General features: G+C 34.9%; 1 pseudogene; it reads left to right on the top strand.

Annotated features, from left to right (window-relative positions):
* Window positions 1-17,050, top strand: part of LOC122198613 — a 48,984-nt pseudogene that overhangs the window by 12,878 nt on the left and 19,056 nt on the right.

The following is a 17,050-nucleotide window of genomic DNA, read 5'->3' as shown; positions in this document are numbered from 1 at the left end:
TTTCTTTCCTATATCATGATCCCCCAATCTTAAAATACATCCCCACACATGTTCCCTAGGTTTCTTTTGATACCATGTGGCAAAATCATGCAATTATATCTTTGATATACCTCATCTCCTAATGAGGTTATACTTTGTCATTCATCCTGAAAGTTCTTTTTAACTCAAGTCTGATGATAAATATGGGATCAATGAGAACTGAAGTACTATAATAAGCCAAATCACTACCCTAGGGTGTTCATGTCCTAATCCCCAGAATCTGTGAATGTGTTATCTGATATGGCAGAAGGGACTTTAAAATGATTAAGTTAAGGGAATTAAGATGGAATTGTATCCTGGATTATGTGGATGGGCCTAACAGGAAAATAGAAAGGCTACAATCAGATAAGGAGATGTGATGATGAAAACAGAATCTGAGACTGAAAGACACCACACTGCTGTCTCTGAAAATGGAGAAAAGGGCCCTGAGGCAAGGAATATGAGCAACCTCTAGAAGGTGGAAAAGATGAACAGATTCTCCTTTAAAGCTTCCGGAAGGAAATGTAGACTTGTCAACGTTTGGTGTAATTTGTGCACAGAAACAATAGAAAATTAATATAAATGTACGTCTTGGAGAGGATCATCAGTATTTTGAAAAGCAGTTATTTCAGAGGAAGTTGTCATATATTTTTTTCAGGCAAGGGAAGATTAATCTCATTGAGGGTATAATGAGATGTTTCCACAAGTGAAGGAGGATTAGAAAAATGTAGAATTTAAGTTCCTTGGTTTTATTCAAATTTATCTATAGATGCATTCTGATTTTCGAAGTCCTATTCCTACAAAAAGTGACACTCGAAATTCTGGAATTTCTTTTGTCATAATTCAGTCATAAGCAGGATTAGATCTGGGGCTTTGTTTTCAGAATTCTTAACCTTGCAGCTACGAGTTTCTTTTAGAGCATTTATAAGCAAGACCTCAGTAGTTAAAGTCATGAGCTCATCTTTTTACTCTGAGTTTTCTTGTATATTTGGAAGCAGTTGTCTAACTCAATTATATTCTTTATTTCCACTATATTATTTATGGCACCAAATAATTTATCACCTAATAATCTTCATAGACACTTGATTATAGGTATCTACAAGTGACACGTCATTGTTTTGGCACTTTCCATGTTTTTTCATATATCGTGAACTACTAGCACTGTCTTTATCACTGGAAATACTGTCATTAATGCCTTGAAATATAGTCCTATAAGAGAAATCATTGCAGATGAAGTGTACCAAATGATCTCTTTCTAAGGTTTTGTTCTACTGGAAACACTCCCTGTACAAAATTGTGTATCAGAAAGTTAGAGAAGAACTCACTAGAGAGTATGGATAAAAGCATTTATTATAGACAGCAGAGGGGATAGTTAAAAAGATTGAGATGGCTGCTCCCATATCTGGAACTAGATTCTAAAGTTTGTAGGGCCTTCAGTAAGGAAAGATAAACAGGAAGTAGGAAAAGCAAGGAAAGCGGTAAAACCAGGTGGGTATGCTTGTACACACAAGAAGACCTGGAACCGTCCTCAGTCTCTAAATACCTGGATGTCTTCACCTTCAATGACAGGGTTCCACAGGAGAGGATAATGCCATTTATCATGAAGCAAATCGTACATCTGATGATTGTCCAGGAGTTGGACACCTGTAAGGAAGAAATCTATCAGGAACTAGGGATGTTTTGGGTCTGTTTGCTGCCTCATATCAACAGCGATTGCCCAATTATGCAATAAATAATTTCTGCACTAACTCTTTGACTATAAAAAGAATGAGTCTGCTGCTTCACGTCCATCTTCAATATCACAAAGAAAATACCTGCGTTTCACAATAACGGCATACTAAGCAGGAAAGAGAAATCTGGGAAATTTAGTCCCAACCTAGCTGAGTTGTCCCAATACAAATCCACAATACCACACAAAATATTTAAAACCAGTGTACTAGTGTTGGGTATTCACTGTAGATAAAATTCATAGTGTTGAAATAGTGTCCCAGATGCTACCTGTTTTTATCTGGATTTGAGCCTTTAATTATGGGGAGTTTGGGGCCCTGAGGCATGGACGAACACTCATGGGAGGGTTGGGACAGTGGCTATTAAATAACCTGTGAATGAGTATTTCAAATTTTAATCACTTTTATCAATGTACTCTTGTAACAGTTCAACAAATATTTGAAGGATGAATGAACATTCATATGGTCTTGGTGTTTAGTAGAAGTGTCCTTGTGTCTTCCAACTTCCTTCCTCTTTTTAAACTCTTAGTTTAATGGACTGTTTCTAATAACACTTAACATTTATTTTAAATAAATTTACGTCTGGTTATGGTGAATATATATTTCAAAGATTCTCCAGGTTACAGATTTAATGAGAATTATTTGAACATATTTTTTAGTTTACTTAATATATTTCAAATACAGGCATAGATTTAACCTATCAGGAAGATGATCCAAGGGTCTGAAAATATGAAGTGTCTTAATTTCTGTGTGTGTGCATATGGAATAAGCTAATATGTTAAAATTTTTTTTCATTTTATGCCAATTACTATTTGCATAGTTATTTTGTGAAAGCTTAAAAAAATCAGTATTCCTTGTTATATGTCAGAATAAATTCTACATTTCCAAATTTTATATGAAGATTAAAATTGTAATTTCATCACTTATATGTGAATAATTTTACATTTATAATCTCACAAAATAATTGTATAAACTCAATTATTTCCCTTATTCAAAAATATTCTAATCCAATGTTTCTTTTAATTTAATTTTTTATGATAGTAGCTTAAAAATATTGTTTTTTCTAAATTCTAAGTTTTATATTTACACTATATGAAATTGAAAGATATAAAACTTTCTCAAGAGGAAACTAAAGACTATTTGACCCTTAAATCTCATTTTCTTCCTAAAACTCTAGAGAACACAGTTCATTATTTCTTCAATTCTAATACTAATAGTATTTTTCTGAGTGTATAAAACCTCCATTAATACATAAACTTGATTTCCATTTTTATAATATATTTTGGCTTCAGCCCATCTGCTTTTAATATATGCAGTAAACCTAAATGACAGGAAAAAACTTTAAATGTGATCCATTACATTAGTTATAATTAGTATTCTCTGATCATTATAGTATATTTTAAATAATTCAATATTAAAAAAATAAAATTGATTTATTTGTAAATACTTTTAGGCAAAACAAAAAAGGTGTGTGTGTGTTGGGTGAGGGCTGTGTATGGAAAGCCATCTAGGAACCCAATCACTCTGTCACTTGAAGTGAGAAAAATTGGGGTTGATATGTTTGTTTTTTTTCCTAATATATGTTGCCTTTCCATGTTCACTGATAATGTTGATGTAACAGAAGTAATAGAGTACTTAATATTTCCCAATTTCTATGGATTTTACATACTTGCATACTTATTAATTTTTATTGTAGGTCTTTTGTACTTTCATGACAGTATGTCATCTGTTCATTCATTGAATACTGGCTGCATGGTGGTGAATAATCTTCCAGGCAAGATAGCTGTTATTTAGAGTTATTTATTCTTGAAAAGGGAGAAATTCTGCAGTTACGTGCCATCAGCATCCAGTACTTGCAACAGTTCTTGGACAGGTGCCTCAGCCTTGTAAAGGGATCTGGACATGACCACTCAGGCATTTACCCTTGGTGTTGCTCATATTCATTTACTCTTCACATTAACTACTCCATTTGGGCAGAGCTTCACCCAGGTTATTTTAAGCCACCACTTGCAGAAGAAACTTATGAGAGATGAGTTAGGGAGACAATCTGGTATGCTCTGCCACAGTGGAATTTGGGAATAAAATTATATATTACTTCTGTATCATTCATTCAAGTTCACCCCACCTGCCCCCTCAGGTATATTTCTCTGGTTGAAGAGGTTTTCTTGGAGGGGTGATCCAGGACCTTCTCCTGATGGTTTTATGGCTATTTATTTTAAATACTGTAAATAGAAGTACCAAGAGATACACAAGTGTATCCAGTGGAATCCCAAATCTATTTATGACTGTCTCTATTAATTTACAACTACTCCCCTTTCTCATGATAATCAGATTCAGTTACTCTTGCTAATAGGGGAATGGTTTTCTTTGCCTTTGCTGGACTCACATTAGAAATCAACTTGACAAGGCAAAGCAACACCATTAAATTTAGTTAAACTCTTAAAATGTATCTTGGTGGAAATAAGCCTTTCTGGAACCCAGGCTCTTGTAAGAAATCTACATTTGTAGGAATTAGGAATCAGACATTTTCAAATGTGTCATTGGCAGTAATGGAGAATAGGGCTTGCTTCCACCCCTCAGTTCCTAGAGTCATGTATTTAACCTACCAAAGCCAGAACACATATACTGACTCTTGGTTAAAAGTATATTCTCCATTGTGACGTATGTTATGTCAGTGGTGTCAACATCAAAATGTCACCTAATTCTATCTCAAGACTTTCAGTGTTCTAATAGGCCAGAAGTTTCTGCAGAGGGAGTGAGTGTTACAATCCCTGCATCTTCTGATTGTGCTTATTGCTATGTTATTGTAAGAGGTGGGTCTGTTACAAGGTACGCTACCTGGGATTAGATACTCTATGATCCCTTGGGAAGTACCACTGGCTGAAGTATTCTCTGCAGAAAAGGCAAACCAATATCTGTAATATGGGTCTCTTCTGATCAGAATGCAGCATTGACTGACGTTATCACCTTACAAGTAAGTGGCTGTCTTCTCAAGGGATGATCCTATTCTTGTATCTCTAAAATTATTTGATCTACCATTTTTTTTTTTTCTGAAAAATGGTTTGGTTTTTTGATTTATTACTTTGGTGGAGAGGAACTGGTTTTCAGTTCTTCAATTTGGACTTTCCTACTATGATAAATATTTACAGATCAAAGAATCAGTGTAATGTTTCTGCCAACTTCTAAGCATGTTCATTTCATTTATAGATTTAGATATTGAGAGAATAACTAGTTGAGCTGAGGAACGTCACCCAAACCAAGGAATTGCCCACTTCCCAGGTCAACTCACATGTGGTGATGGAATGATACAGGGTTAAAACAGTTGTTAGGGACAGAATTATGTACCCTCAAATTTCATGTTAAAGCCCTAATCCCCAATGTAACTATTTGGAGATAAAGCTTATAAAAGGGTAATGAAGGTTAAATGAGATCATTAGGATGGTGCCCTAATCCAACAGAACTGGTGTTTTTATGAGAGCAATATCAGGGATGTGCATGCATGCAGAAAGGGCCATGTGAGGATACAGGTGGGGCCATCTGCAACAAAGAGAGGCCTCAAGAAAAACCAAACCTTCCAACATCTTGATTTAAGTTAAGCCTCCAGAAATTTGAGGAAACAAATCTGTGTTGTTAAACTGTTCAGTCTGTGTTTTTTTTTTATGGCAGCCCTCACAAATACAGCTTCTCAGTACTCTTTTCTATCTATCTATCTATCTATCTATCTATCTATCTATCTAGATATAGATAGATAGATATCTATAGATATATCTATATCTATATCTATATCTATATCTATATCTATATCTATATCTATATCTATATCTATATCATCTTTAATGTTTATTGTTGAGAGAGAGACATAACATGAATGGGGAAGGGAAAGAGAGAGAAGGGGAGACACAGAATCCAAAGCAGGCTCCAGGCTCTGAGCTATCAGTACAGAACCAGATTCAGGGCTCAAACTCATGAGCCCTGAGATCATGACCTGAGCAGAAGCCAGACGCTTAACTGACTATGCCCCCCAGGTGCCCCGGAGCTCAGTACTCTTGCTCCAACTTTGAGTCACTATGAAGGGTCAGCTCAGCTTCAGAGATCCCCACAGGATCAGTTGAGGCCTGTGACTGCATTATTGTTTACATCCTTCCGTGCTAGGTAAATAGCTAGTAGGGCAATTGCTAGATGGTAAGGTAGTTCTGTTTTAAACTTTTTTGAACATGAGGAACATAAATTCTGTATTTTGGATACTAACCCTTATATCAGATATGTCATCCGCAAATAATCTTCTCCTATTCCATAGGTTGCCTTTCAGTTTTGTTAATTATTTCCTTCATTGTACAGAGATTTTTATTTTGATGGGAAGCCCCAATAGTTTATTTTTGCTTTTGTTTCCCTTGCCTCAGGAGACTCATCTAGAAAGAAGTTGCTATGTCCGGTGTCAAAGAGGTTACTGCCTGTGTTCTCCTCCAGGATTTTAATGGTTACCTGTCTTGCATTTGGGTCTTCCCTTCAGTGTGAATTTCTTTTTGTTTATGGTATAAGAAAATGGTCCAGTTTCATTCTTCCGCATGTTGCTGTCCAGTTTTCCCAACTTTCTTGCTTTGTCTCAGATTAGTGTACCATACAGTTGTGGGTTCGTTTCTGGATTTTCTATTCTATTCTATTGATCTATGTGTCTGTGTTTGTGCCAGTATATACTGTCTTGATTACTACAGTTTTGTAGTATAACTTGAAGTCTAGAATTGGGATGCCTCCAGCTTTGCTTTTCTTATTGAAATTTGCTTTGGCTATTCAAGGTCTTTTGTTGTTCCATACAAATTTTAGGATTGTTTGTTCTAGATCTGTGAAAAATGCTGGTGGTATTTTGATAGGGATTGCATTAAATGTATAGATTGCTTTGGGTAGTATAGACAAACAATGTTTGTTCTTCCAATCCATGAATATGGAATGCTTTCCCTTTTCTTTATGTGCTCTTCAATTTCTTTCATAAGTGTTCTACAGTTTTCAGAGTACAGATCTTTCACCTCTTTGGTTAGGTTCATTCCTCAGTATCTTATGTTTTTTGGTACAATTGTAAATGGGATTTATTCCTTGATTTCTCTTTCCATAACTTCATTATTGGTGTATAAAAATGCAACAGATTTCTGTATGTTGATTTTGTATACTGTGACTTTCCTGAATTTGTGTATCAGTTCTAGCAATGTTTTTTGGTGGAGTCTCTTGGGTTTCCTTATGAGTATCCTGTACCTACAAATAGTGAAAGTTTGAGTTCTTCCTTGTTGATTTGGATACTTTTTATATCTTTTTGTTGTCCGATTGCTGTGGCTCAGACTTCCAATTCCATGGTGAGAGTGGACATCCCTGTCTTGTTCTTGGCTATAGAGCTAAAGCTCTGTTTTTCCCCATTGAGGATGATATTAGCTGTGGTTTTAATGTATATGGCCTTTAATTATGTTGAGGTATGTTCCCTCTAACCCTGCTTTGTTGAGTTACCATAAATGGATGTTCTACTTTGTCAGATGCTTTTTCTGCATCTATTGAATTGATCATATAATTCTTATTTTTATTAATGTGGTATATCATGTTGATTAATTTGTGAATATTGAGCTACCCTGGCAACCCAGGAATAAATCCCACTTGATCATGGTGAACAATTCTTTTAATGTATTGTTGGATTCGGTTTGTTCGTATTTTGTTGAGAAGTTTTGCATCCATGTTCATTGGGGATGTTGCCCCATAGCTTTCTTTTTTAGTGTAGTATTTATCTGGTTTCAGTATCAGTGTAATGCTGGATTCATAGAATTAATTTATAAGTTTTCCCTCCTTTTTCTGTTTTTTGAATAGTTTGAAAAGTATTATCTATTGACTCTTCTTTAAATATTTGGTAGAATTCCCCTTGGAAGCCATTGAGTCCTGGACTTAATTTTTGATTACTATTTCAGTTTCTTTGCTGGTTGTCAGTCTGTTCAAAATTTCTATCTCTTCCTGTTTCAGGTTTGGTGGTTTATATGTTTTTCAGAATTTATCCATTTCTTCCAGGTTGTCCCATTTGTTGGTATATGGTTTTTCATAATATTCTCTTGATTGCTTGTATTTCTGTGGTATTGGTTGTTATTTCTGCTCTCTCATGTGTGATTTTATTTGGGTCCTTTCTCTTTTCTTTTGGTAAATCTGACTTTATCAATTTCATTAACTTTTTTCAAAGAATCAGCTCCTGGTTCATTGATCTGTTCTATTATTTTTTGTTTTTTAGTTTCTATATCATTTGTGTGTTCTAATCACTATTATTTCCTTCCTTCAGCTGGCTTTAGGCTTCATTTTTTTTTTCTAGCTCCCTTAGGTATAAGGTTATATTTTTTATTTGAGATTTTTCTTGCTTCTTGAGGTTGACTTATATTGCTATATACTTCCCTGTTATAACTGCTTTTGCTGTATTCCAAAGGTTTTAGACTATTACGTTTTCTTATTTATTTATTTATTTATTTATTTATTTATTTATTTATTTTAGTTTCTTCTTTGATTTCATAGTTGACCCATTCATTGCCTAGTAGCATTTAATCTCCATGTATTTGTGATCTTTCCAATTTTTTTCTTGTGCTTGACTTCAAGTTTCATAGTGTTGTGGTCAGATGAGTGGTATGATCTCAATCTTTTTGTAATTGTTGAGGCCTGATTTGTTTCCTAGTGTGTGATATACTCTGGAGAATATACCATGAGCACAGAAATAATTCTTAATTAAAAAAATAAATAATTTTGTGCTATTTACTACATCATTCACTGGGTGTACACAGACACACACACATTCAAGAAATCTTCTTTACGGTAAGCAATGTCAAATGCCCATCTGAGCACCCAAACTTTAATGACACCTTTTTGCCTGACAGTTTTTTCCAGGGTGATCTTGACACCCTAACTTCTCTTCCATTTCTCCTTTACTGTGACCAGGAGGTCGAACTCCCTAAAGATATTTTCATTTTCTAACTGTATATAATGTTCATTAAATGTTGTCTTTAAGATTATATGCTTGGATCCCTTCGCTCAGGCTCTCTGACTGCAAGAGAGAATATATTTCTCTCCCATATGTGGTCTCATAGAACTCTAAACATAAGTCTGTTGCAGCCCTTACTCTTTTTTTAAAGTTTTTTTTAAAGGTTTTATTTATTTTTGAGAAAGAGAGAGAGGGAGAGTGGAGGGGCAGAGAGAAGAGAGAGAGAGAATTACAAGCAGGCTCCATACTGTCAGCGCAGAGCCTAATGCGGGATTCAGTCACACAGAACCATGAGATCATGACCTGAGCTGAAATCAAGAGTCAGAGGCTTAAAAAATTGAGCCGCCCGAGCACCCCACTACTTTTATCATAATGATTTCTATGTCCTTTCTTACTCCTAGGCATATCACTTACTGTATCACTACCTGAAGTATCTCCCTGTTTGCTTCTTCTCATCCCAGTCCTTCATTTTCAGTATCACACCATAGAGAGTAACTGGAATCGCTGAATGTCTTGACAGATGTGAGTGGAAATATGAATTCAGCAGCTATGTAAATGTGAGACTCAACATAAAGCTCGGATGCAGGAACTCTCTATTCATATCCTAGAACCCATGGTATGACAGAAATGATGATGGAGGGGGTTTCCTAAAATTCTCTGATACAAAGTGGTCCTATTTACCTTTAAATTATCTCCAGATTCTCATATCCAAAAGGTTGCCACTACCGCAGAGTGGAGAGTGGCACAGATTATAAAATACATCATGTTTATTTATTTATTTATTTTTATTTCCAGCATTGTACAGTCTATCTTTTTGAAGTTATACCTACCTTTATTATTTAGGCTATACTGGGGTTAGAATGAACTGTGTGAAACTATTCAGAAGTTTCAACTTAAAGTAAAATCTCCTTACCTGTAGTGTGATGAATGCTGTAGCACATTCTAAATTTTTTTCAAATTGATATAAATCTGTATCACTGGATTTCTTAGTGTAAAATATGTACCATCTTTGTCTCCTCTCTACATTAACTATTTCTGGTTAAGAGGACATATAAGCTTTTTATTGCTTAGCAACAAAGAGTCCTATTAATACAATTAAAATGATAATTTAATGTTGTAAATCTTGACTAAGCCAACTTAATGACCTGTTTTACAGTTTCTAAAGGAAATCAGTCCCTTTGACTAATCAAATGTTAGCAGATCCAAGTGTTTGTTGTATCAACTATGTGTAACCAGTTACCTAAAACTGCTAAGTAAGCACTTTCAAGAATATCCAAGTACATCATCTCAAGAAACTCCTATATCCAACCCTTTCACAAATGACAGCACACAAGTCCTGTACTGTATGCTAATTCCAAAAGATGCAGATGAAAGGAAAGAGTCACTATACTAACGAACTATTCATTCTTTCATAGCCCCATTGTGGCAATCTCTCCTCTTACTTTATTGGATCCATTATATTCTTCAAAAGAAATATTGATAACATCTACTCAGTGGTAACTCAGACCATGAATCCTAGGGAATTTTCCACATCAAGCGGCATAAAAATTAAGATCTTCTGAAGTTAGCTATGTAGTTTTATCAAAAGAAAAGGTGAACTTTATAGGTACATACTAGATGCTATGGACACACTAATTTGAGGGGTAATTACTTCTTTAGGACACAGTTGTGAACTTATTTTCTGTTGGGAATATTTAGAAGTAGATGTAGAAAATTTACTCTTAAATAATATAAAAATTTAAAATCTGTTCAGGAATTAAGTATTCACCTGTTTTTTTCCCCAATAGCTATGCTATATTGTATTTATATATTAACACAGTACAATATTATGTATTAAACTGTAGGGATGCACTAAAATGTGAGCCAACAAAACCAAAACAGCAACAAAAAAACAGTACTACTGCAGGCATCTTGAATCATTTGAAGCCATGTTTTTAGAAGTTGGAGTTCTGAGAAATTATCTAATGGTAAGATTCTTCCCAAGTTATTCTTTTCACAAAATATTTGAGAACATTAGGAAAAGAACATAAAAATCGTATCATTGATGTAGATTTTTTAATAGAAATTTTTCAAGTGTACAAAGTACATGTATTCACACAAAGACATTGTGATGATATAGTTTACCAAGATCAGAAATAAAGGTGCTATAAATACTTCATCATTATTTGTGGGTACATGGAAAACCCAAAAATGGAGATGAGTCCAATGATGAATAATGAAGGTAGGCATGTTAAGAAGGGAAATATTAGGCCATCAATTTTATTATTTTAAATAATGTCAGTGTTCTAAAATGCATGTTTGCCCTTATTTATTAATATCAATTTTAGGAAATGATTTTATTTTTATAACTGCATTTATTTCTTGTATCTTTTTGACAAACAGAAATTGTAACTTAGAACCAAGTGCCTCAGCTAAACTCCCACGGAGAGTAGATTACAGGTTGCCATCCTCTTTGATATTCATATTCTAAGATGTTCAAAAAAGATAAGCCCTGGAATGTAAAACTGGCAAGAGCCTCATTTATGTATATTTTAAAAAAATAAACACATCTCTCAAAGATATAGAGAAATGATTTGCAAACACAAGTGTTTTCTTTTTCTGTGCTTTTCTTTCTCTTTCCTTTTTTTTTTTTTTTTTTTTTTGGAGTGGGGAGGCTAAAAGAAAAGATAGGTTGTCTTTCTCTTTTGGGATTGGGGGAATCTGAAATTTATTATTTTTAGATTAGTATTTACCTTTCTGATGTGTCTGCCATTTGTTTCTATTTGATAGTAACACTACAATTCTTGTCATTATCATCATTACTACTTCTTGTTTTCTCTGGGTAATTAAAGAAAAATCTGACTATATAAATAGCTAGTAAGTCTCCAATAGAGTGCAAAGCAAAACAATTATTGGAATTACAACAGGATGAATTTTAATGTATTTTTTTAAATTTTGTAATGTTTATTTTATTTTTGAGAGAGAGAGACTGAGCATGAGCAGGGAAGGGGCAGGGAGAGAGGGAGACACAGAATCAGAAGCAGGTTCCAGGCTCTGAGCTGTCAGCACAGAATCCGATGTGGGGCTTGAACTCACAAACCACAAGATCGTGACCTGAGCTGAAGTCGGACGCTCAACCGACTGAGTCACCCAGTCGCCCCCAAAATTTTTAAAATTAAGTACAGGGCATCTGGGTGGCTCAGTCAGTTAAGTATCTGATTGCTAGTTTTGGCTCAGGTCATGATCTCACAGTTCCCCATGTTGGGCTCTGCACTGATAGTGTGGAACCTGCTGGGGATTCTCTGTCTCCCCTTCTCTCTGCCCCTCCCATGCTCATGCCATCTCTGTCTCTCTCAAAATAAATAAATAAACTTAAAAAATGAAAAATAAAAATTAAGTACAATATTTGCCTTGGGGGAATTACTCTTAAATATATTGATAATGAATGGTTAAAGCAGATTGATGATTAGCAGTGCAATAAAATTTTTCTTTATCATACATTAATTACACAAACTGTCATGATGTCTTTATGCTTGACCCTGGAGCTTGATAATCTAAATTTTTATCTAAGCGTTTTTCTTATAAAGCTCACTGCATTTCTCTTGAGTTTTTGTTAATCACATAAGTTACTTTATATTTACACACTAATCTAGGTGCGTCAGTAAGTACTCAGTTTTCCCCAAATAATTTTTCTCAGATGTGAAACACAATGACACTCATTGCCATTATTCAGTTTCAAAGTCTTATTATGAGGCACTCACCGAATATCGATTGTAATTCCAGTGTTTAATTTACATAGCTTTAATTGTTTTAAGTCATTAAGACAAATACAACATATGGGCCAATTTCACATTGGTCAAAATGTATAGCTATATTGATGTCAGTTAGGTCTCTGTGAATAATAGACATCTACCTTTGTTTATCTACTTGTACTCTTCCTGGAGAGAACCTCCACATTGTTAACTGATATTGGATCTGTCCTTTGCAGCTTCTGTCCATAAATGCTAAATTGTTTGTCTTCTAATGAGAAATTTTTCTTTTCTTCAACATCTTTCTGTATTTCTTGATGTGGTCGTAGGCTCAGTACTCTAGTTGTTCCCTTTTATATGCATAGGAATCATTACTGGGACTATGAGGGAAAATAGTGCAATAGGTTTAATATTTATCTTCTAGTAAAAAATCCTTAAAGTAATTGAAGAAGCCATCACTGAAGTAGGAAAGCAAAGTAAAATATGAGAATAGTAGCAAGTTCTCTGGAATACCTCCTTTCGTTTGAGTTCAATACCAGTATCAGTTACTGGGGAAGACTTAGTTTTCAAGTGCTTGTGGAGGCCACAGTTCAGTCCTCCTTCTACGCTGGCATCTCATGGGATGCATTATTCTTGCTGGATATTCATGTCACTTTATAGCTTTCTGACTGGTCAGCAGCACCTGAAAGGCTCCCTCTCATCATGGGGAGAGCCCATCTTTCCTTTGGAATACTGTTACGTAGATGAAATCCCCTGATAGATAAAGGTGACAGATTTCTTCATGTGGGTCCATTCAGGTCCTTTTGACTTTGCCTCTGGTTTCTTAGAGAGATACAGTTTTTAAATATGAAAATGATTATAAGAAGATTCAATTAAATTTAGCACAGGACAGATTCTCAGACCCAAATGTATAGGCCTGTCAAACATAAGCCCAAAAGAAGAGGCACCATCCCTGCAAGCAGGATTACTGTAGTTCTTAATAAAACTAATAGTAAATCTCTAGGCCATTTTGTTAAATTGGGTTTTTTGTACTTGTAGTTGTTGTTTTTGAGTTTGGTTCATCCATTCCATTTGTCCAAAGAACTGAAGATCAGGAAATATGAAAATAACTAATAGGAATCTGTAAAACTTTCGTAAATTTCTAGATTACAGTAGGAATAATCCTCCAATTTGATTCAGTATGCTCTGATACCCCAAAGTGGGAGTTTTGTGTATTCCATAATTAAGCCACATTTCCTCCTTTGTACAGGCAGTGATTCTGTGAAATGCAGCTATCACCAGGTAACTTCTAAAGTTGATGGACAACTTCCTGAAAATACCTTAGGAGTGGACTATAAAAAATTCTGACATATAGAATGTTTCTTAATATGTTTTGAATACTTTTATCTTTTTGGTAGGTACACTAAGAGCCTAGGTACTCAGATGCTTGTATAGGCAACACAACAATTTTAACCAAGCAAATAAAGACTGTGGTGTAGAAACTATTTCATCAGATAATTCCTATTACTCATTGAATTATTTTCATCCTCTTTCTGTAAGTCCATTTGTTCATTTCCTTTTGTGACTTTTTTTTTACATAAATGAAAATTTTTATTGTGTTAAAAGCGGGGCTTCTAAGTTTGGAGTCTGCCATATTTTGAAGTTTTTCTGTTTTTTAAGTTTGTCAGCAAAATTATTGCCTTTAGAAATGTTTTTCTGCCCTATGTGAGCTCTACATTGCATTACTGATATCTAAGCAGGCAGTTAGTTATAAAGCCTCTCACAAATCAGTGATGAATTTTCTGTGCGACATTTTAGTTCTCATCAAAGTCAAGAATCCCCTATTTTTTCTAAATGTTCCCTGTTGCATGACAGACACCAAACACTCCCAAACACACATAAACTCACTGTGTATGTCTGTATAATAATCCTTAAATCGTAAACCAACAATTTTAGTTCCTATAACTGCCATAAATTCAGCTACTTGTACCTACTTAATTTCAGACAAAATACAAGCTTTCAGTATTTCAAGGGAAATAACCACAGCATTGGATAACTTAAGTTGGCAATTGTTGTCCCAAGGATGTGACTCATAAGTAAATACTGCCATATTCCTGTTCCAAATACAGATACATCAGATAGATCCAGTGAGGGACTAGTGCCTTCTATTAGCATGGTACAGTCATGATCCTCTATTTGATCAGCATCTGGTTAAAACACCAAACAAAACAACAACAATGAAAAATGCAGCAAGCTGTAGGGAACTGTGTCTCCTAAGTAGATATCAGTATTAGAAAATAATGCTCAGGGCAAATGGGTATCTTATTCGGTGAAGCAACTGACTTGATCTTGGCTCAGGTCATGATCTCACATTTCATGAAATGGAGCCCCATGTTGGCATCAGACTCTGCGCTGACAGCATGGAGCCTGCTTGGGATTCTCTCCTCTTTTCTCCCTCCCACACATGCACACGTGCTCTCTCAGTCTCTCTCTCTCAAAAATAAACATTAAAAAAAAGAGAAAATAATGCTCATTCATAGCTAGTCTGATAGTGCACTGACAAATGCTGGGTCCTGTGCACTTGTAAGGTAGCAGCTTTCCAGTAACCCATGGGTAGGGCTAGAGCTCTTTACAATAAGTGTGGCTTGTTGGACTGCTTGGGGCATCCAGGCATTCCCAGTGTCACCTCTTTCAGAAGAAGGAAGAAATATACCATTGATCTCTAGTCCACATCCAAATTTGAGTTAAAATTTCACTAGCAGCACCTTTATTTTCATGACAAAAAAAAAAAAGATTTTTCAGAATCTTGAATTTCTAAGCTAAGAGAAAGACAATAGCAAGTTTAAGTTGTTCAAAATCTCTGCAGTTCCTAAGAACTATCCTAGGATCTGGAGAATTACCTTGTAGTTACTGTGTCAGTGGTTTTGCTGCTTCTGCAAAAGCTGGGATCCACTGTCTATGATATCCTACTAGTCCCCGAATTGTATATTTGGGTTTTTGTTTAATTGCTTTTTTTTAAATTAGGCTATCACATTTGCAAGCTCGTAGATTATAACATTGACTGTGTTAATTAGCTGACTCCTGGATTGTAATACTTGCTGCCTTTAACAGATGTCGTAAATATTTTACTTCACTTTGGCAATATTGTAATGTCTAGTGAGGCCTTATGCCCCTGTGAAGCAAGAAATTGTAGCCAAATTTGAAGTATATGTTTTGCATTATTATTTCATTTCTCAGGGTATCAGCAGATCATCTACATAGTAAATAAGTCATGGATCCCTCTTGTGGGACAAATTTCTATAAGTCTCCTTATAAAGGACTAGATAAAATAAGAAGAGTACTGAAATCTTGTGGAGTACTGTGCCATAAATACTGAACTCCTTCCTAAACAAAAGCCAGTAAGACTTTGAATCATCCACACACTGGACCAGATGGATTTGTTAAATACTTGCAGAACATTTCATCCTAAAGCAGCAGAATACACATTTTTCTCAAGTGCACACGGAACATTGTCCAGAATAGATCACATACTGGTTCACAAATCAGACCTCAACAAGTACAAAAAGATAAATATCACACCATACATATGAAACTTGAAATCAACCATATGAAAAAATTTGGAAAGGCCACAAATACTTGGAGATTAAAGAATATCCTACACAATAATGAATGGGTTAACCAGGAAATTAAAGAGGAGATTAAAAAAGTACATGGAAGCCAATGAAAATGAAAACACGAAAGTCTAAACCTTTGGGATGTAGCAAAGGGGTCATAAGAGGAAAGTATATAGCAATCCAGACCTTCTTAAAGAAGGAAGAAATGTCTCAAATACACAACCTAATCTTACACTTAAGGGAGCTGTAAACAGAATACCAAATAAAGCCCAAAACCAGCAGAAGAAGGGAAATAATAAAGAAACCAATGATCTGAAAATCAAAAAAAAAAAACAAAACCAAAAAAAAAAAAACCCCAGAAGAGGTCAACAAAAGTAGGAGCTGATTCTTTGAAAAAATTAATAAAATTGATAAACACCTAACCAGATTTATCAAAAACAAAAAGGACCCAAATAAAATCACGAGTGAAAGAGGAGAGATCATAACCACCACCACAAAATGCAAACAATAATAAGAGAATATTATAAGCAATTATATACCAACACATTGGGAAATCTGGAAGAAATGGATAAATTCCTAGAAACACACAAACTACCAAAACTGAACAGGAAGAAATAGAAAATTGAAAAGACTCATAACCAGTAAAGAAATTGAATCAGTAATCAAAATTTCCCAACAATCAAGAGTCCAGAACCAGGTAGCTTTCCAGGGGGAATTCCTACCAAACATTTAAAGAAGAATTAATACCTATTCTTTTGAAGCTGTTACCAAAAAAAAAAAAAAAAAAAAAAAGAAGGAAGACTTCCAAACTCCTTCTACAAGGCCAGCATTACCTTGATTCCAAAACCAGGCAAAGACCCCTATAAAAAGAATTACAGACCAATCTCTCTGATGAACATGGATGTAAAAATTCTCAACAAGATACTAGCAAACCAGATCCAACAATGCATTAAAAGAATTATTTGCTACAATAAAGTGGGATTTAGTCCTGGGGTGCAG

The sequence above is a fragment of the Panthera leo genome, chromosome A1, assembly GCF_018350215.1.
Source record: "Panthera leo isolate Ple1 chromosome A1, P.leo_Ple1_pat1.1, whole genome shotgun sequence".
Taxonomy (NCBI): domain Eukaryota; kingdom Metazoa; phylum Chordata; class Mammalia; order Carnivora; family Felidae; genus Panthera; species Panthera leo.
The sequence above is the reverse complement of the archived record's forward strand: the minus strand, read 5'-3'. Positions and strand labels throughout refer to the sequence as shown.